The sequence below is a fragment of the Leptonychotes weddellii genome, chromosome 3 (assembly GCF_054177405.1).
Source record: "Leptonychotes weddellii isolate Sample4059 chromosome 3, ASM5417740v2, whole genome shotgun sequence".
In the NCBI taxonomy this organism is placed as follows: Eukaryota; Metazoa; Chordata; class Mammalia; order Carnivora; family Phocidae; genus Leptonychotes; species Leptonychotes weddellii.
The window spans coordinates 43,517,329-43,538,319 of record NC_138371.1 but is presented as its reverse complement, the minus strand read 5'-3'; the positions used below and the strand labels follow the sequence as shown (position 1 = coordinate 43,538,319).

General features: G+C 34.8%; 1 long non-coding RNA gene across 3 annotated transcripts in view; it reads right to left on the bottom strand.

Annotated features, from left to right (window-relative positions):
* Positions 1-20,991, bottom strand: part of LOC145720504 (uncharacterized) — a 507,675-nt gene that overhangs the window by 350,461 nt on the left and 136,223 nt on the right. For all 3 annotated transcript variants that reach the window (XR_014143477.1, XR_014143478.1, XR_014143476.1), the window contains exon 2: positions 13,858-14,000. This is a non-coding gene — a long non-coding RNA (uncharacterized LOC145720504). The remainder of the gene's footprint in view (positions 1-13,857; positions 14,001-20,991) is intronic.

Here is a 20,991-nt window from a genome sequence, read left to right as displayed (position 1 = left end):
TAAGATATTTTCTGACTTAATATACACAATAATCACATATTCCTCAGTAAGAGTTTACATCTGAATGCAATTTCATTTTTGTTCCTCCAAGAACAATGGTTGAATATATATTAATCCTTAACATGACTAACTAATACAATATGATGTTTAGAAGCATATAATATAGAATAGCATATATTTTTAAATTGAATCTAACCCAATACCCTACTTTAGAGAAATTTAGTAACTTATCCAATGTCTTATTGTTTATGGCAATCTTTGTGACTTCCAATCTAATACTCTTTAAGACAAAGCAGATTATATGTAATGATTCGAAGCATTCAGATACTTCTGGACCAGCAGAATAATAATATGCTTCCTCTCAGAATACAATAACTCCTCAAATACCATGTAAAGATCCATTATTTTACATTAACAATATCCTATTTATAATATACTAAACTGGTAAATTATATTATGATTCAGTGTTTACTATTTATGAGCAAGGACACAAAAGAATGATAAAGAGAAAGGATCTAGACATGGAACATTGAGTCATAAGGTAGAGGGGAAGCTTTTTAGGCAAATACAGGACTTCAGGAATAAGTTTAGGATAGTGAAAACAAATTTCACCTACCTCCCAGTTGTGCCTCAGGCTCGCCATGAGGTATTACATTACAAAATGGTATGTTTATTTTTTTAATTCACCTTATTATTAATATAAATATTTTAAGAGATAAATTCAGATAATGGAAATGAGAGGAATGAAGAAGCTCTTCTTAAAGATCCTTTCAATACCAAATTCAAAACTGACAAAAATCCAAAGTTCAATAATTAATAACCATGATTGCCACTTCCTCAGCAAACATTTTAAAGAATTATTCCAGAAGTGGAATTTGTTACTTATATACATACATTTATATTCCTATGCCATTTCAGGGTGGATTTAACAAAAGTTTGATTTGTTATTAAGTTGGAGTGCCACAACATAGTTCAAGAAAATGTTTTATGATGGTTTACTTTCTAATTCAATTTCAACTTCAAACACGTTCTCCTTTTTACTCTCTCAAAAAATGCTCCAAATGCTTTTTAAAAATGCAAAGTATAAACTCCATCTTTGTTAAAAACCAAGAAAGGAACCCCAAATATATTTTTATATATGTGTGTATATGTATATATGTATGTATGTATGTAATATATATGTATATATATGATATACATATGAAAAAAATTGGACATGACTTAGATAAGGAATTTAAAATCTAGCTTCCTACAGAGAACATGGACAAAAAGGTAGTTTCCCCACAGAAGACTAGAAAGACTTGGGGACCTAAGCCATGCAAGGCAGGAGTGAGAAATGGGGCTGAAAACATTGAGACTGTTTGAAAGTCTCTAAAGAGAATAGATATTTTCTCTGTTCTACCTACAGAAGATGTGGCATTTACACTCTTGCTATTCAAGGTGTTCTCCTAGGACAAGCAGCACCAGCATCGCTCAGAAGCTTATGAGAAATATAGACTCCCCAGCCCAGGTTTAAACCTGATACATCTGAACTTGCTTTCAGTAAGTTCCCTAGGTATTTCATATGCGCATTAGTTTGAAAAACACTGTTATCAATAAAATGAAATATAGGAGCATAGGATTTGGGTGTATCAAGCAGAAGAAGAGAAAGGTGAGATACTAGACTATGCTAAGTGATGATCTCCATATTAAATGGTACAATCCCCAGCTTCTTTTCCTTACCCAGCTCTAGAACATCAGCAGATTGATTTTCTGCCTCATCCTCCACTCTTGGTAAAAATTTGGAGAAATCATTCCTAGAGAAATTAAACCCCTAAAAGAGTAATGTTTTCATACAAGGGTCAGCAAACGAGAGCCTTCGGGACAAATTCAGCTCACCACTTTTTTTTTTTTAACAAAGAAAGTTTTATTGGAACATAGCTACACCCATTCAATTACACATTGTCTATGGCTCCTTTCGCCATAAGGGCAGAGTTAAATTGTTGTGCCAATGACTGTATAGCCCCCATAAAGCCTAAAATATTTACTATCTGGTCCTTTACAGAAAAAAAATTAGTCAATCTCTGATTTTATATACTGACATGTGAAGATCTAAAGTTTAAAACAAGAATGAGAAAAAAAAATTGATGGTTACCTGATTATCCTAGAGAGAATCCATGATTCAACAATGCCCACCAGTGCATATAATTTCCAGCAGAGTTTTAGCGACTCACTCTTAAAATGAATTATAAGAGAAGAAATACCAAACACACAAGCAAAATCTCCACATGGAAATACATACCAAAACCAACAAAGGAACTCAGATGATACAGAGATAATGAAGAGAACAGAATAAACCTTACAATAAACTACAATAATATCCTCAGATAAAAGATAATAATACATCTCTTAAAGAAAAAAAGACTGTAAGGATCAAAATAAATACAGAGCAAGAAAATGTTCTTAGGAATTAAAAATATGACATGAAGTTTGTTTTCCTTTTTAATGAACACAGAAAGATTAGATGATAAAGTCAAAGTCTCTCAAAGAAAGCAGTGAAAGAAAGAAAGTGATAGAGGAGGCAGGCACCACAAGGGGAAGAGAGGGCAGGGGATGGGAGGGGCAAGAAAGGAAGAGAACAGGAAAGGGGAAAAAGGAACGAAGTAACTAGGGGATAGGACAAGGAAGCGCAAAGGTGAATTAAAGAATTTCCAGAAATTCTATTGTGGCAATTATTTCCCAATATACACATATATCAAATTATTACATTGTATATATTAAATTTACAAAATATTATATATCAATTATATCTCAATAGGACTGGGAGGGGGAAGAATTTCTAGAAAAAAAAGAACAGAGAAAGTGGATGAAAGAAAACTATTTTATTTTTTATTTATTTTTTTTTTAAAGATCAACCTGACTTTCTTTTTTTTTTTAAAGATTTTATTTATTTATTTGAGACAGAGAGAATGAGAGACAGAGAGCATGAGAGTGAGGAGGGTCAGAGGGAGAAGCAGACTCCCTGCCGAGCAGGGAGCCCGATGCGGGACTCGATCCCGGGACTCCAGGATCATGACCGGAGCCGAAGGCAGTCGCTTAACCAACTGAGCCACCCAGGCGCCTGAAAGAAAACTATTTTAAACAAAAACTATAAGAAGATTTTCTAGAACAGAATGAAATGAGTCTCTTTTAAACAGTGCCTGCAAAATGTATGTAAAAATATCTACACCAAAGCACATCCTTATACAATTTCAGAACAACAGGAAAGAAGAGACGATCCTAAAAAGGAGTAGGTCATATAAAAAGAAGCACATCAGCATGAAGGCTAGAAGGCGGTGGAACAGTGCCTTAATTTATAAGGCCGAATTATTTCTAACCTAAATGTGTAAATCTATCCAAATTATCACTCAAAAAATGGGCAGAGAAAAAAACATTTTCTGACATTCAGAATGTCTCAGGTATTCAGTATCATGAAGCTGCCAGAGGGAATACAGCAAGGAAAAGAGAGACACAGAACTTGGAAAATTTAGAGATCTAAGAGGAGAGGCCAAAGGAATTTCCAAAATAGCACTTCTGCAGCTGTTAGGAAGCCTCTACAGAAGAGGAGAGAGGAATTTTTTCAGATAGATGACCCGTTTATTGAAGAAAACCAAAATAGAAGCAGATACATTAACTGATAAGATTGACTCTGTGGAAAACTGTAATGAAAATTTTACCAAGCTCTTGGAGAGGGTAAAGAAACCAAGATGTCATAGATTGAAGAAAATAAAGCAAATGAAAGTAAAACAAACAAACAAAAAACACAAAATAATAAAATGAGGTAATTCTCAAAGCAGAAAAAAATGTAATGATTTTTAGCTGAAAAATAAAATGTTGTACAAGAACAGAAATGTAGGGGCGCCTGGTTGGCTCAGTCGGTTAAGTGTCTGCCTTAGGCTCAGTTCATGATCTCAGGGTCCTGGGATGGAGCCCTGCATCAGTCTCTCTGCTGAGCAGGGAGTCGGCTTCTTCCTCTCTCTCTGCCCCTCCCCACTTGTGCACATACTCTCTTGCCCTCTCTCTCTCTCAAATAAATAAATAAAATCTTTAAAAAAAAAAAAAGGAACAGAAATGTAAACAAGGTGTACAACTTGGCTTGGCAGTTAACCTTTTCTACATAATCATACTAATGAAAAGAGTAACTATGGATTTAACAAAAAAATGTAATATCAGCATACACAATTAAGGAAGCAAGAAAGAGGGATATAAGAGAGATATAAGGAAATAGGGATATAAGCAGGAAAGAAGTAAAGTCTACAATTATTACAGGAAGAAGCCAATAGACAACGCCCAAAAATGACTAAGCAAAATACTGCAGAATTTAATTGTTTAAACACATGGAGGCAAATGCCAGAAGAAACAATGAAAACACTAGAAGACTGTGTTGGAAAATTGGTAGGAATGACCATTTTTAATAACACTAAGCATTATTTGACATTTTAAACTATAATTAGGTATTTATTTAATTAAAAAATATTTTTAATTATTAAAGGGAAATGCAACACTCCATAGAAGTCTCCACTGCTTGATGAATGTGATAATCTCATAGTATATGAACAACTATCCACAACTTACATAAAAAAAATAATCAGCTCTATTTAACAATTCTTGAAAATTGTGATGACAGATAGAGCCCTAAAGGGCTTTGAGAATTTATAAAAATATATACTAAAATAAAATTCAAAATACTCTTTCATATATTCCCTTTAATGAGCTCCTGTGCTTTAACCAATTCTATATTTGAAACTTTCACATTGTCTTGATGCTGACATTTAGAATTTTTTGTCCTCAAAAAAGTAGAGACTTATATGTTTAGACACCAGAAAGTCCCAGGTGTGTTAAAATCCACAGTTTCATTTCACATTGCTTCTTGGACCCTTTAATTCAATTTTGTGACTCAAAGTGCCTCAAGATTTGATCTGTGTGTTGTCCAAATGCTGTCGGTAGCCTAGTGAAAGATTTAATATTGTTTATTGCCAAATATGTCTCCAAAAGTTTTAATCCCCTTATCTCTCCATTACCCATTTGTAAAGCAGGCTAATGCAATACTGGAGTCAGAGTGAGTCAATGCAGAAGCAATTCTAAATAAGAGGAAGGAAACTTGTCAATTGTTAAAGTCTTAGCAAAATATCATCAACTACTTTTCCAAACTTTTAAGGATAGTAAGGCTTAAAGATATTTGGCTGTAGGGTTGTTTGAGGGGTTATTTTGGGGTTTGGGCTTTTTTGTTGTTGTTTTTGTTGTTTTATAACACTTGTAAACCAGATTTCTATAAGAAAATGTATTTACTGTGTCTAATTTGTTGGAGCTTAAATTTTACTTTTAAAGTAAATAAAGAACTAGTAATTAAGGGAACTAAGATCCGAGTCCTAATTTTATCATTTATTCAATATATTCAACACTCACTCACTGAAAAGCTCAAAATCCTGTCCTGATATATCACAGATGTGTTAAGTGGATGGCATACAAGATGCATTCCCTAGGAAGTAGGATCAAATTATCAACCCTACAAGTCTATATATTTTCCACAAAATCTTAAGCCCTTGATTAAACGCTGACGTCAGACCTTTAAAAACTCCCCTTCCGGAAAACGAATTCTATTTAGAGGATGATTATTGCAGAGTATAGACTCTACTTCATCTCAAGCCTGATTTTAACTATTACACATAAGCACACTGACCTTGAGAAATGCAGGGAAACAAAGCAATTAGTGTTCCTCAGTTAGATCTGTCCTTAACTACCTGTCTTTTACAAACCAAACATTTGGAATGTTAACTCCTATTTTGCTATTACTCGAGGCAGAGGTGTTGATAAGCCAACAAAACCTGCTTGGAAACACTTTCATGTTATCAAGTAAGGGTTTTATTTGTACATCCAGTCTTCCTACACTAATTCCTTATCCAGTCCCTTATTTCTTAGTCTCTGTATCATTACATACCTCTTAAAGCACTTCTCTAAGTATTTCAAATGGTACTGAGAACTAAAGTAGTAAAATAAATATGGTAAGAAAGCAGCAACTTTATGGTCTATGAGGAAAGTCACCTAATATATAGCTCTCTTTGTATCTATTAATAAAGACTAAAGAGCAAGGAAACAAGCCATCTATTCATTAGTTCTTGGATATCCCTGAGACATTTTTATTCTATTTTGTTAAATTCTGTTCAGTTGAGGAGCACTGTAAAAGCTACTTAAGGTTTAAAAACTGACACTTATAATAAGTAGGGATGGGTGAATTCAGTTGCTTAATTATAGACATTTGAGTTAGGGAAATGGATAGCATCACAGTGGTTACTTTTATTTTATTTAAGACAGAAATTACAGTGCGCAAAAATTCAGTTCAACGCTTCTGGTATAATCTCTCCCCACCCCAGCTAAAATAACTACTCTGCTTTGCATCCACTAGGGCAATCATTAAGTCTTGAATGTTTCTTTTATGCGAATATAGTATGCATCCTCTCAAATTTAAATCACTCAGTATCTTTTCAGTGTCTCCTACATCCATACTGAATCCAAAATAATTAATAATCATTCATTGATTCTACTAGGATTTTCATTCCTAATAGCCAAACATTCTTTTTCTTCTGTCTTCTCTTTTTAATAATTAGTTTTTTTAAGCATACTCCACATTTTCTTTTGCCCACTAGTCCAAACACCAACACTCAATGGCATACCCATTGAAGACAAAACATGAATTTTGCTTCTTCCCTCACTGAAGCTTGTTCTGTCTCATTTCTCCCTAAGTTGTTCTAGAGATTCAACCCAATCGCAAACAAAATCCCAATAGGCTTTTATGTAGAAACTGGAAAGCTGATTCTAAAATTCACAGAGAAAAGGAAAGGACCTAGAAATGCCAGAATAATTTTGGTAATGAAGAACAAAGTTGGAAAACTAATGCAATGCAATCTGCTCTTGAGATTTAATATAAAGCTAAGTGTGGCACTGAGCTCCAGATGAGTGGAACAGAACAGAGAATCCAGAAATAGAACCATATATATATGGATAATTTTTACAAATGTACAAAGGAAACTTAGTGTAGAAATCATGGTCTTTCCAAAAAGTTCTTAGCTAAAATACCAAAAGCATTATCTATTACAGACAAAAATGATAAATAGGACATTATCAAAATTGAAAACTTTTCCTCTACAAAAGATATTATTAAGGAAAGGAAAAAACAAACTACATAGGTTGGGAAAAAATATTTGTAAATCACCTATCCAAAAGACTTATATCCAAAATACGTAAAGAACTCTCAAAACTCAGCTATAAGAAAATAAATATCCCAATTTTTTCAACGGGAAAAATATTTGAACAAATCCTTTACTAAAGAAGATGTACAGAAAATATACAGGTAATAAGCACATGAAAAAAGTCCCAACTTTGTTAGCCATTAAGGAAATGCAAATGAAAACCACAATGAGATACCACTATACACATCTAATAAAATTTGGAAAAAACAAACAAACAAACAAACATTTAAGGCTAAATACTGACACTACCCGATGCTGTCAGGATTGTGGAGAAATTGGAACTTACACATTTTGCTGGTGGAAATGCAAAAATGGTACAGCTACTCTTAAAAACAGTTTCACTGGGGCACCTGGTTGGTGCAGTTGGTTAAGCATCAGACTCTCAGTTTGGCTCAGGTGGTGATCTCAGGGTTGTTAAGATCGAGCCCAGCAAAGGGCTCCACACTCCGTTCAGAGTCGACTTGGGATTCTATCCACTCCCTCTACCCCTCCTGCTTGTTCTCTCTCTTTCTAAAATAAATAAATCTTAAAAAAAGAAAAAAAAAAGAACAGTTTAACAGTTTCTTACCAAGTTGAATATATATTGCTCAATGAGGCCACTTTCCTCCCAAACTGTCAGGCACTCCTGAGTCACCCACACTTGCATCTAATGTTTTATTTAGATTACTCATACTGATATCCCTAAGGGTTCAGTGGATTAGCCCTTTTCTCTTCTTATAATCTACTTTCCTATCCTCTATTTTCTCCCCCAGGCAATCTAACCAATCACAGATAATTCCCATTTTTATGTCATCATTTTTAATCTGTTCTACAGCTTCAGATGTCTATATTTGAAGGTCTCCTTGATGTAGCAAATGTATCAAACTCTCCTCAAACTAACATGTCCCAGCAGTCTTTTTTCAGGGGTAATCTTCTTTGAGGGTTCCTTGTTCATTGAATGGTACAAACATATATCCAGTTACTTAAGACTGAAAAAGGGTCAACATTGACAACTCTCTCTCCTTTATCACCTCTTACTCTATACCCTATCAGTTGCTAAGTCTAATGATGTGTTCCTTAACTACTTATGAATTCCATCCTTTCTTTTTATCTCAACCGTATTAGAAGCTGCCATCATATTTCCCCAAGACCACAACAAGCTACCCAACTTATGACATTCTCTTTGTCTACTGTCCCCCTTCCCCAGACCATTCTCAAAAAAGCACATGAAGTGACCTTTTAAAAATGCCAATATAAAAAAAAAGCAAATCTGATTTTATAATTCTTCTGCTTTAATCCTCCTTCAGTAAATTCATATAGCTTTGAAGATGGTATTTCAAATTCCCCACATGACCAAGTCCCTCTATAGTCTCTATCTCTAGCCTCAACTACATCATTATCACTCCTTCTGTCGTCAGTTCCTTGAAAGTGCTGGACTTTTGCACATGCTGTTCCCTAAAATACATATTTTCCTCCTTTGCTCCTGTTCTTTTACATAGGATCTCCTATTCATTATTCCAATCTCAAATCAAACAGAATTTTTTTAGAGAAGCCTTCACTAACTATTCAATCTAAATTAGATTCTCACATTATGATCTTTCATATCCTTCACAAAAGTTTTGCAATTTGAAATAATGGATTTATTTGTGGCTATTCTTAATTTGTTTCTCCCTCCCTATGCTATAAGTTCCATAAAATCAATAACCATAGCTATTTGGCTCACCATTGCACCCCTAGCACTTATCCAGTGTCTGGTACATAATATAAGCTCAATAAATATGTACGATAAATATATCCCTATATTACAGATATAGAACCTGTAATTAGAGAAATAATAAAACTTGCTTCTAAGTCACAATGCCAGAAAGAGGAAGAAGCAGGATTTGAACCCACGTATGTAAAACTCTACATACTTATTGTATAGCTGAACCACTTATTCAGCTGAACCACTCCCTTTATCATAACTCTCTCAGACACAGAAACTTCAGACAGGTTTGCCCATCCTTTTCCCTTAGTTTCAACAGCTTTGATAAATAACTTCAAATAGCAATAATTATCTCAGTACAATGCCAACTGGCTGAACCAACAATACCCATTCCACTTATGCAGTGGCAAAATTCTAGATGACCAATTAGAATGACAACCAGAATATATGTGATTGACATGTGAGTGTAACTAGTGAGTCAAAATGTTTTTAAAGAGTTAAATTTATCTTCCATTTTTTCCAACAGCTGGCAAATCTATAGTTGGCAACTGTGAGAGAATTGTTTGCCACATGCAGGTGGTAGAAGAGAATTAAATTACAAACACACGAAAATGTGGTTTTCAGCTGTTCCACAGTGCTATTATGTTGGCCGAGAAAGAAGTGGAATTTCTGTTGGCTTACATTTCCTGAGATTTTTTATTTAAGTCAAATGAGTTCAAATTAGGGTCAAGACTTCCCAAACAAACAAATAAAATATACATGGCTTTTCCTTTTGTGTCTCTAATATTTCATATTAGACTAAGTTGGATCTACTGAGTTATAATGCTGGCTGTCTTGGCTGAGGTTAACTGCTGACATTAACATTTTTTTTTTTTTTAATTTTAATTTTTATTTTTTTTGCGAGAGAGAGAATGAGAGAGAGCACGAGAGGGAGGAGGGTCAGAGGGAGAAGCAGACTCCCTGCTAAGCAGGGAGCTCGATGTGGGACTCGATCCCGGGACTCCAGGATCATGACCTGAGCTGAAGGCAGTCGCTTAACCAACTGAGCCACCCAGGCGCCCCCATTAACATTTATTTTTCTCTATTAAATGATTGTCTAATACAGTTTAATAACTTTTTTTGAAATTCTTGTCATAAATTTTGACAGAAGTTTCTTTCAGAATTTTGAAAACAAATCAAATGTTAAAGTAGTATCTTCTATCTCCCATCTGGCAGAAAAATCTAAGGTTCCTATAAATAAGGAAAATTATCATTTCTGTAAATATGGGAAAATTGATGTTTAATAGATAAAAAATGTTAGGGGGCACCTGGGTGGCTCATTTGGTTAAGCGACTGCCTTCGGCTCGAGTCATGATCCTGGAGTCCCTGGATCGAGTCCCTCATCGGGCTCCCTGCTCGGCAGGGAGCCTGCTTCTCCCTCTGACCCTCCCCCCTCTCATGTGCTCTCTCTCATTCTCTCTCTCTCAAATAAATAAATAAAATCTTTAAAAAAATAAATAAATAAATAAATAAAATGTTAGTGGGCTATGAATTCTTTGTTCAAATATTTTGAATAATTTTGAATTGTTCAAAATAAATATTTTAGAGTATTTGTTCAAATGTGTAGGAGAATATGACAAGTATATGGGGAATATGGCAAATTAATATAGTACATATATGAGTATGTACATGTATATGTGTGTATAGGAGTGATCAATTTTGCCTAGAGACTCACAAATGGTCTTCCCTCAGAGATGATGTTTAAGCTGACACTTAATGAACAAGTGTTCACACACTGAATGATTAGTCTAAGGTCATTCCAGGTGGAAGGAGAAGCATTGCAAAGAAGACAAGATGACATTATCTTGCCTCTCTCTCTCTCTTTTTTTCCCCTCCTTTTCCTTCTTATTGAAGTTCTTCTCCCCATCCCCCCACCCCAACCCTCCACTGGCATATGCTTTGCTCTTCATTTTCTCTTTTCTCTAGACTTCTGCAAACCCAGAGGTAACTTTGTACAAGTTTTTTTTGTTTGTTTGTTTTTTAAGATGTCCCTTCCTTGGGGCATGCAACCCTGTACCAAGACGCAGAGGATTAATGAGTAAACCAGGGCTTTATTTCCAGTCCCCCTTCTCCGGGGGCCGTAGGTGGAGGACACTGGGCACCATCTAATGAAATGAGGTGACTGTAGACTCCATTCCATTTGATACAAGTGTTTCCTCTCCTTTAATCTCTTGGCAAATAGTCCTTTTGTCCTCTCATTTCTTTCTTTTTTCTTTCCTATTATTTTTCTCGCATACTCTCTTTTTCTTTTTACCTTCACCTCTGCTATACTGACCATAATATGAAACTTAAGCAGACATTTAGAGATTTTTATACCCTTAAAATAAATGAAAGTTACCTGCTTTCATTCCACACACAAAAAAATATAAGTAAATTTGTTTTTGTATGTGTCTCTAAAAAAAAAATTCCTTTTAATGATTTCCTGTAAAAAAAATACTTTCCCTATCTCTATGTTCTGATACTACTAGAATGACTGGTTTTCTATCTGACTGGAAATGTGCTGTCATTGGTTGTGAGCTGTGGAAAAATCTGTAAGCAATGGTGTTGAATCAGTGGAAACACATTCCTTCAGATTGCTGTGAAACCTGTAACACTTGTCAAATAGGTTCCGGGATAACATTTTGTAAGTTAAGGTAGCAATGAAATGCTTTGTTGCAGAAGTCAGAAATGATCTAGGTAGGACGTTTTAGGCAGTTTGGACCCTAGATAGGAACAACTGAGAAATCAGTTATCTGACAGTCAAGATGAAAAGTTATCTCTGTAAGTGTCCTGCAGAAGGCCAAATTGAAATGATCAAATAATAGGTACTCTAAAAATAAAAAAAAATCTACATGCGACTCTGGACATAGTAAAGTAAATACAATGTTGGGAAGGAGACTTTGGCAGAGAGCTCAGAAATCCCCAAGTAAATGTTACGTTGGATTTGCGGGTTATGACTTAATTCTGACTGCACACTAGAATTACTTGGAATGTTTTAAAAGAAAAAAAGTAGTGCCAGTGAGGGGCCTGGACAAAATTTGTTTGTTTTTTTTTTTCTTTTTTTGCTCCCCAAATAGTTCTGATGATCTCGTAAGGGCTGGGAACCAAATGTTATATAACTTGTCCATAAAACTCTTTCCTATAATTTTTTAGTGGGGAGTGAAAACTACTAGATTGACTCCTTTAAATCTTCTGTTATAAAACTACAGGAATTAATGAGGAAACAAACAAACAAAAAAAAACAGTAAAATTTAACTACATTGTACCTCACCCCTCCTAAACTTCATTATTTTATAACCAGAAAGGGAAGAAATTGTAGAATCTTCTGAGTCACACTAATAACAATAGAGAATTACTGTTTTTCTTCATTTTGTGGCATTCCAGGAGGTGTAAGAAATTTTAGTTACATGTACCTTTAAAAGTTATTATTCCTTTAAAAAAATTTTAAATCTAGTTATTGAAATACTGTATTGAAACATCTTCAGGAACACAGTGTAAGAGTAAACAGGAAGAGCAGCAACAGATTTTTAACAGAAGTTAATAAGCAAACATCACCCCAAATTTGATACTATAAATATAGAAGATGATGGATAACTGAATATATGAAAGTATTTGTAAACACTATGGCATAAGCAATAAAGCAGTGCATGTAGAAAAAGAAGGCTGGGTTTTTGGCAGGTTTGGATTGAGTGACTTCTTTACCATCTCCAAGATGAGATCTTGAGTGTATCACTTACATCACTTGGTCTCCTCATCTCTAAAATGGAGATAATGAGTACTTATATCATAGGGTTACCAAAAATTATATAAATATGGTTTGAGAAACTTCTTCACACAAAACAGCTCTCTAGTAAATATTATTCCCATTACCAATAAAAGAATGCTATAATTTATAGAAGCAGAAAGTAGATTAGTGGTTGTAGGGGTCTCAGGGTGGAAAAGAGAGCAAAGGAAAATGGGTGTAAAGAATCTCTTCAGGATGATAAAAAACGTTCTAAAACCAGATGTGGAGATGTTTGTTCAACTCTGAAAATTTACCAAAATCACTGAATTTTATACCTAAAATAGGTAAATTTTATAGTTTGTAATTTATGCCTCAATAAAGCTGCTTTATTTTTAGTGCCCTGGGGGATAGGAGGAGAGGGAGTTTAATGAAAAAAGACTGGCCATAATAATTGCTTAAGCTGGGTAATGGGTACATGGGGTTTATTAAGCACTTATCTTTAGTTTTGCATATATTTGAAATTTTCTGCAATAAAAAGGGAATGTTGTAATTAATGACAATTAAGTTTTCTAATTTTATCATTGTTAAGGTTATCTAGTTTCTTAAACTAGATATAAGGTCTTATGTCTTAACAAATATAATGCTGGTAAGAAATAAGAATGACGAATGAATAGAAGGCATAGGCCAAAGTCTTTTCCAGCTATCACCGAGGAGCAGAAGTTAATTGGAGGCTATTCTTATATTTTTGCAATCATTCTTTATATCACCATAGATATCATTCTGCTTTTGCTAAATTGTAAAGATGGAATTTCCTCCTTTACTGAAAATTCAACGTAAATTTAAAGCAAGTAGCAGAGGGTTCTGAAAACATAAACCATCAATTGAGAACCAGAACATTTACACTTGATATATTCAAAACGAACTTCCTCCCACCCCTCTCAACCAATTTTTTACCAAAATTTAATCCTCCATTTGAATTTCCCTGAATCTCAGTGTACAATCAGCTGCACACACAAAAAAAATTGCAATTATCTAATTCCTCTTCTCTCCTTCATTTTCCACATGCTATTGTTGATCATTTTCTATTAATTACACCACTTGACATTTTCATCTGCGTCCCCTCTTCTCCACCCACAAAAACACTTACTTAGTTCAGATCACATCACCTTTCAAGATGACAGAGATCATCTCCAACTGGTATTCCTACTGGCCTCTCTCCACATTCTCTACATTAGCCATTCTCAATCCACGTTTCTTCTGGGAAGCAAAATGAAAATGTTCACAAGTACACAACCATATTTTAATGAAACTGCAAAAGAAAAAAAGCACATAGATAGAGTAGTAATTTGTTCATAGCTCTAACTATTAATAGTATCTCAGTAATGGTCACTTTCAAAGGCCCAAGCAGTAAAAGGATAGGCCATGGGTTTGGTGTGGTTCCAGGCCAACGGCACTGATCTTTCTGCCCCAGAAAGCAAACCAGAAAATAAATGAGCAGAATATTAATAAAGAACACCTCCTAATACAATGACCAAACCACTTTCAACTTAAATGTTTCTATGGCTCCTCACTGTCTACAGAACGAAGTACACATTCTTTAATAAATTTTATAACTGCCCCCCAACCTCATAACCTGGATTCTCTCATCTGTTCCCTGCCCATACCTTCAATCTCAAGTTCTGTCACATTCCTAATCTAATTCTACATTCTAGCCATACTGAGCCACTCAAACATCTCTAAATTCTTGATTGTGTCTCACACTTTTAGAACCCCAAGACTAGTTATAAATAGATTGTTTTTTTAAATGAGGAAACTAAAAATTCATATGTTGCAAGCTGTTGGTGAAAAAAGAATATTCCCTGTATGATACATAACAACATAATAGAATTCTGAGGAAATGCAGAGGCCTGATGACCATCCAACTTATCCCAATCTTAGTTATTTTTACTGCAGCTAAAATTACTTTGTATTTCTGTTCCTAATTTCCAAATTTGCCTCTGGGTCTGGAATTTTTACCTTCTGACATTAAACCATCTTATCCATAAGAAAAATGAAATGCTATAAAATAATTATACCATATATAATGTCCAATATTATATAATACACTAAACTAGTCATAGTTACTGACCAAAAAATTATATTTTTTAAAAATCCACATAATTTTTTCTGTATTTTACTTCAAAACTGAATTTCAGAATATTTTTAAAGTACTCAAATACAGATATCTTTATAAAGTCATTTTTATAAGAAAAGCTAAAAGGAAGAACATGAAAATGAAGTAAAAGAGGTGGAGAAGGAAAAGGAAACTGAAGAAAGGTTGCACTTACTGATTTTCTAAATGCTAGATCTAGATATTTGGTGTTGCCAGTATTTTATAAAAAATGAGAATTATTTTGTTTTTAAAACTAGTGTAATGGAAAAAAATGATATTTATGATACTGCGGTCTTAGAACTAATAAATGAAAGTCACCCTTTTCTGCTGCAAAGAGCTCAGCAGAAAAGGGTGGCTTTCATTTATTAGCTCTCTAATGAGTCTGCATATGCAATGTTTTGAGATTAGAGGTTGTAAAAGACATGAATTCACTTCTCCACAAAAAACTGAGAGTAAGTTGGGGTTACTTGGAATATGCAAAAAATGCAGAAAAGGGGGAAAAGGAAAATATAGGAACATGGCAAGGGAGAAAGAAGTTAGCAAACTAGTCTGAGGCAGAAATGCTGTATGATGTGAGATGGTCAGTGAAACATCCCCATTTCTTGAGTGGCTGAAGAACTTTTAAGACAAAAATATTCATTTTTATTTTATTTTTTTTAAGATTTTATTTATTTGTCAGAGAGAGAAAGAGAGCACAAGCAGGGGGAGCAGCAGGGAGAGGCAGAGGGAGAAGCAGACTCCCTGCTGAGCAGGGAGTCCCATGTGGGGCTCGATCCCAGGACCCCGAGATCATGACCCGAGCCGAAAGCAGACGCTCAACACAACTGAGCCACCCAGGCATCCCAAAAATATTCATTTTTTAAAGTTGGTTATTTTGTGGGAATATTATATGCCCCAAACTCACGTAGTCACACACCTCCGTTGTAAAACTAAGCAGGCAAATGGCTCGAGTGAGAGTTTTGTTTGTTCATTTACTTGAAACAAATCATGAAACAGAGATGAATTCCAGGTCTGAGCCAACAGAGAGGGTAACCAGAGCGCCCTGTTAAGGGAGGTGAGATAATCCATAACCTGGGTCCAAATCAACAGAACCAGTGGCTCCGAGGCAGAAGTTACTGAAGAATGGAAGTCCTGGGGGAATTCCCACAAGTGCCACAGAGAACTGTGAACCTCCAAAGGGAGGTACAACTTAGCCCACCCACTTTTGAAGGGGCAGGGAAACCCCAGCTGATAATCAGGCGACGTTAGCTTTCTAAAACTACCACAGAGCCACCAAATGTTAATAGGTATGCATTTCCTACATATCAAAAAATAATACCTCATGTGCTACATATCAAATGTATTGCTATATATCAAAAAATAAAACATCATTTGATATTTATCTGAGAGGAGCCACAAAGGGAGTAAAATGTGACAGTTTTATGAGCAAAATTCCATGGATTTGATGATGACTGTAAACCCACTCAAATCAGAATTATATAAAGAGTTGTGTAATAAGATACTATAATGATCAAGTTATTAGTATTATAATCCTATAAATCTATACCCACTAATTATCAAGTTATTAGTATTATAATTCTACAAATCTATGCCCACTTATAAAAGAAATATGGCAATATTCATACCTCATTCATAAAGATATTGAAAAAAACACCAGATGCTAACAAAATCTTCTCTGGATAGTAAAATATGAGAAATGTTGTTTTGCCTCCCTTTCTTCCCATTCATATGGAGTTTTTTTCATAACATTTTTATTTTGTGCTAGAAAACAAAGTATAATTTTTAATTGCTCATGAACATCTGAACTATATGTATGTAATCAGAGATAAAATGTATACATACAATAGTTCCATGATAATTTTAAGTACTAAGGCTATGCAACTACGAGATTTCTAAATATGAATCTGTTTATACCAATCCTCTTATTAGTTCTTCATTTTCTTAAAACTAGGACAAAACAAAGAGACTTTGGAAAGATGACCTATTGACAATACAGCTTAGCTTTCTCCCATGCTAAAGCTATTTTGTCTTCCACTGAAAATGTTATTGCTCATTAACTAAACCTACTGAAATTGGATATTCCTTACCTTGGGTAATTCACAGTTTTAAATGCTTAAGCCTACCTGACTGCTACCATATTTTTCCTCACATCAGTCTCAGCAACAGCTGGGGCAGTCACTATTTATTTGTAACTGTATTGTTAAGGATGGAAATAAGTGAAAGTAGTAGAAAACTGCAATTGCTCTGCTGGACAGTTTGTACTCTAAACTTTTAGGGCTGTCCAATAAGGAGCAAATTATTTTGTGGAGCAGAAAAAAATAGTGTCAAGCTGTCAACAGTGGAAAATATAGATGTGTCATTTCTCAGTAATTTAGAAGACTAGAACATATCTTTTCTCAGGCAACTTGTGTGTGTGTGTGTGTGTGTGTGTGTGTGTGTGTGTGTAAAATTGAGAGAGAGAGAGAGAGAAAGAACTGTAAAAACTTCAGGACATATTTTTTTAAGTGAGCTACTCTGCTTCTAAACTTTAATATCTATTATTTTTCTTTCTCAGATACACAAAACTCTCTAAATCTTTAGAATTTCACCCACTATTTCTTCAACCTGAACACCAACCTATGCTTTAGCAACTGAAAAATTCTCACTCATTCTAGAAGGTTTTGCTAAAATTCTACCTTTTCTATGAATCTCAGACTGTTCTAGGGAGATTTTCATGCTTATATTTCTATTCAACCAGCTTACCCCTTTAAAACAATTGCCTTTTATGGAAATACATTGTAAATTTCTTGAGAATAGAGACAATAGAGTTTCATCTTTGTATTCCAAAAACTTAGCAAAATAAACACTATTGAAAGATCTTAGGAGTATGGCTGTCTGATTCTAATACTCCCATACTAACTTTAGGAACATCAGCAAAAAAGTGAACCTCTCTATGCCTCCATTTCTTTAATCCTAAAATTGTAATGATGATAAATCCTATCTCATAAAGATGTTGTGACGATTAACTCATATACTATATGTACAACACTAAAGAAAGGGCCTGGCTTATAATAAACTCTCAAAAAATACTAGCTGTTGTTTCAATAACCAGTAATAGCTTTGATTTTGTGTGTATCATAAAGTAAATTCCACCTATGCCAGATAGATAGATGAAAGATCCTACAAACATAAACTAAGCAGAAATGAAATAATCTCATTTATTGAAAAACAAAAGGGAAATTTTAATACACATTTTATGTTAACATTATCATTTATCCCACCCATCCCATACTATTTGGATTCAAATGGAAAATCATTTTTATCAAAAAACCTATTCTATGAATAAACTCTATTTCATTTACTTCTTGTCATTTTATGAAAAGTTTTTTTAAGAGCTAATTGATAATAAAATTATATCCCTTACCAGATTTCTGATGAGAAAACACAGAAATAACATATTCTTAAGGTTTTTCCTCATTATCAATCATTTTTCCTAGGATTCCCAATGAATATAAGAAGGTTCTTATCTGAACTAGGAAAGTTTGTATTCCTAGTGAAATTCCTCCAAAAGGTGATCAAAATCACTGTCACAGATAACTGGACTTGAAGGTCTTTAAGTTACCAGTAGATCATTAAAAGCTACACATGCAATTCTTTTAAATGTAGTCTATCCTCTGTAGGATATCATAATGATGAATATATGTCATTATATACTTGTCCAAACCCACAGAATGGATAACACCAAGAGCAAATCATAATGTAAACATAGACCTTGGATGATTATGATGTGTCAATGTACGGTCATGAATTGTAACAAATGTACCAACCTAGTGGGTGATATTGATAGTGGGAGAGGCTATGCATATGTGGGGGTAAAAAGTATATGAGAAATCTCCGGTAGTACCTTCCTCTCAAATTTTGCTGTCAACCTAAATCTGCTCTAAAATAAACAGCCTTATGGGGTGCCAGGGTGGCTCAGTCTGTTAGGCATCCGACTCCTGATTTTGGCTCAGGTCATGATCTCAGGGTCATGAGATTAAGCCGCACAGGGCTCCACACTGCTGGTGTGGAGCCTGTTTAGGATTCTCTTTCCCTCTCCCTCTGCCCCTCCCCCTCCCCACTCATGCCCTCTCTCTCTCTCTAAAAAAATAAATAAGTAAGTAAAATAAAATACGGGGCCCCAGGGTGGCTCAGATCGTTGGGCGTCTGCTTTCGGCTCAGGTCATGATCTCCAGGTCCTGGGATCAAGTCCCTCAGCAGGGAGTCTGCTTCTCCCTCTCCTCTTCCCCCTGCTCGTGCTCACTCACTCTCTCTCTCTCTTTCAAATGAATAATAAAATATTTTTTAAATGAATAAATTAAAATAAAATAACAATCTTTAAAAAAGACAGAAGCACTTAAATTGGTTAGAAATCTAGAAATATGTTACTAAGACATATATCTAAACTAAATTGTTGTTTAAAAGATTGAAATAAACAAAGGGTCTGAGATATACTAAAGAAATCCTATCAGAAAGAAAAAAGAAAAGGAATGATGAGCAGATATGAACTGAGTTCACAAACTTAGGTATATAAGCAATTTTTAAATGATTCATTACTTTTTTGTGTAAATTTATTTAAATTCCAAGCCTACATCTTTCTAAGCTCAAATGAAATTCAACATCAGCAATTCTTGAGATTCCTCCTTAGGGTTGAACTAAGGTCTTGGGGTCCTGGTCAACACTAGGATATTGGGGCGGGGGGGGTCATTTCAGTCATCATTTGTTTATACTGATTATCACTTAGTCCTCAATTATTCCAGCTCACATATACCTTTCAGATCTACATTTACTCTACTACTTTTGCAAGCACATGTTAGACACCATGTCTTTAATGAAGTTAGGATATCCTGGACTGAAATCAGTTTTCCTGATGCACCTAATGGCCATTCCCTCTGAGGACTTCCACACCTGAATGTCATAACTAGACATTTTTTTAACTAGGTAGGTTTTTTTTAATGAATAAATCCACAGACCTTCCACTCATCGCCAGCAAACAAGGAAAATTTTTGCGGTCTGTGGAAATCCCACTCTATATCCTTTAAGAGCTCTTTCTCTTTCATTGAACTCTATTGTCTTCAGTGGGCTTAAGCTTTTGGAAACAAAAGACAGGAAACAGAGGAAATGTCTGGTACACAATTTCTATTCTCCCCAGCCAGAACTTCTACCTAGCCAGGAAATTCCCAAGGTAGAAAAATCACAAAATTGATTACCTACTTGAATGGGATAAGGAAAGAGAATACACCAAAAGAAAACACGTAAGAATGTGTCAAAAATTTTCATGCCACAGTGATATATTGCTGAGGTTACAGAACAATGTGTATCTAAGAATCTTATTTCATAAAAGTTTATGTGCACCTGTAGCTTTCTATGGAGGCAACTGGGATAAGATATGACATATTTTAAAAAGAAAGAACCCTGAATTCTAATCAGGAAACCTAGATGTAAGGACTTTATTATTCTCAAATAATAGGTCTGGGAAGGATACTTCATCTCTGTAAGCCCAAATTTCCTCTTTAGTAAAGATTCCTTATAAAAATTCTGGGGAATCAGCGGCACCTGGGTGGCTCAGTTGGTTAACTGTCTGACTCTTGATTTCAGCTCAGGCCATGTTCTCAGGGTGGTGAGACTGAGCCCCACATCATGTGTGGAGCCTGCTTAAGATTCTCTCTTTCCTTCTCCCTTTGCCCCTCCCCCACCCCCTCTCTCTCTCTAAAAAAAAAAAAAAAAAAAATCTAGGGAATCAGAAAGGTGCAAATGTAATGTAATAATATTATTATGATTTATAATTTATTCTATACTCTCTGATTTTTAAATACATAGAATGTATTCATTTATATCCTAACAGATTGAAGCTATAACTGGATGCTCTTACTCTTTAACATTTGTCTATTCTTTCTCTTACCATGAAAGAGAAGAGAAGGAAAAATTGGTAAGTGTTAGAATTATCACTGAGTATATTACTCAAAATGGAGTGTGCTATGTCATCACTGAGTACCTGCTTACAAAGTTTAGGAGTGCCCAACACTACCATTACTCTGACATCAACTGTAAAGTTCAGCAGTCCCCAAACAACTCTCACTTATGACACCAGTTGCAAGTCCAAGACTATCCTCAAGTTCCATAATTTACC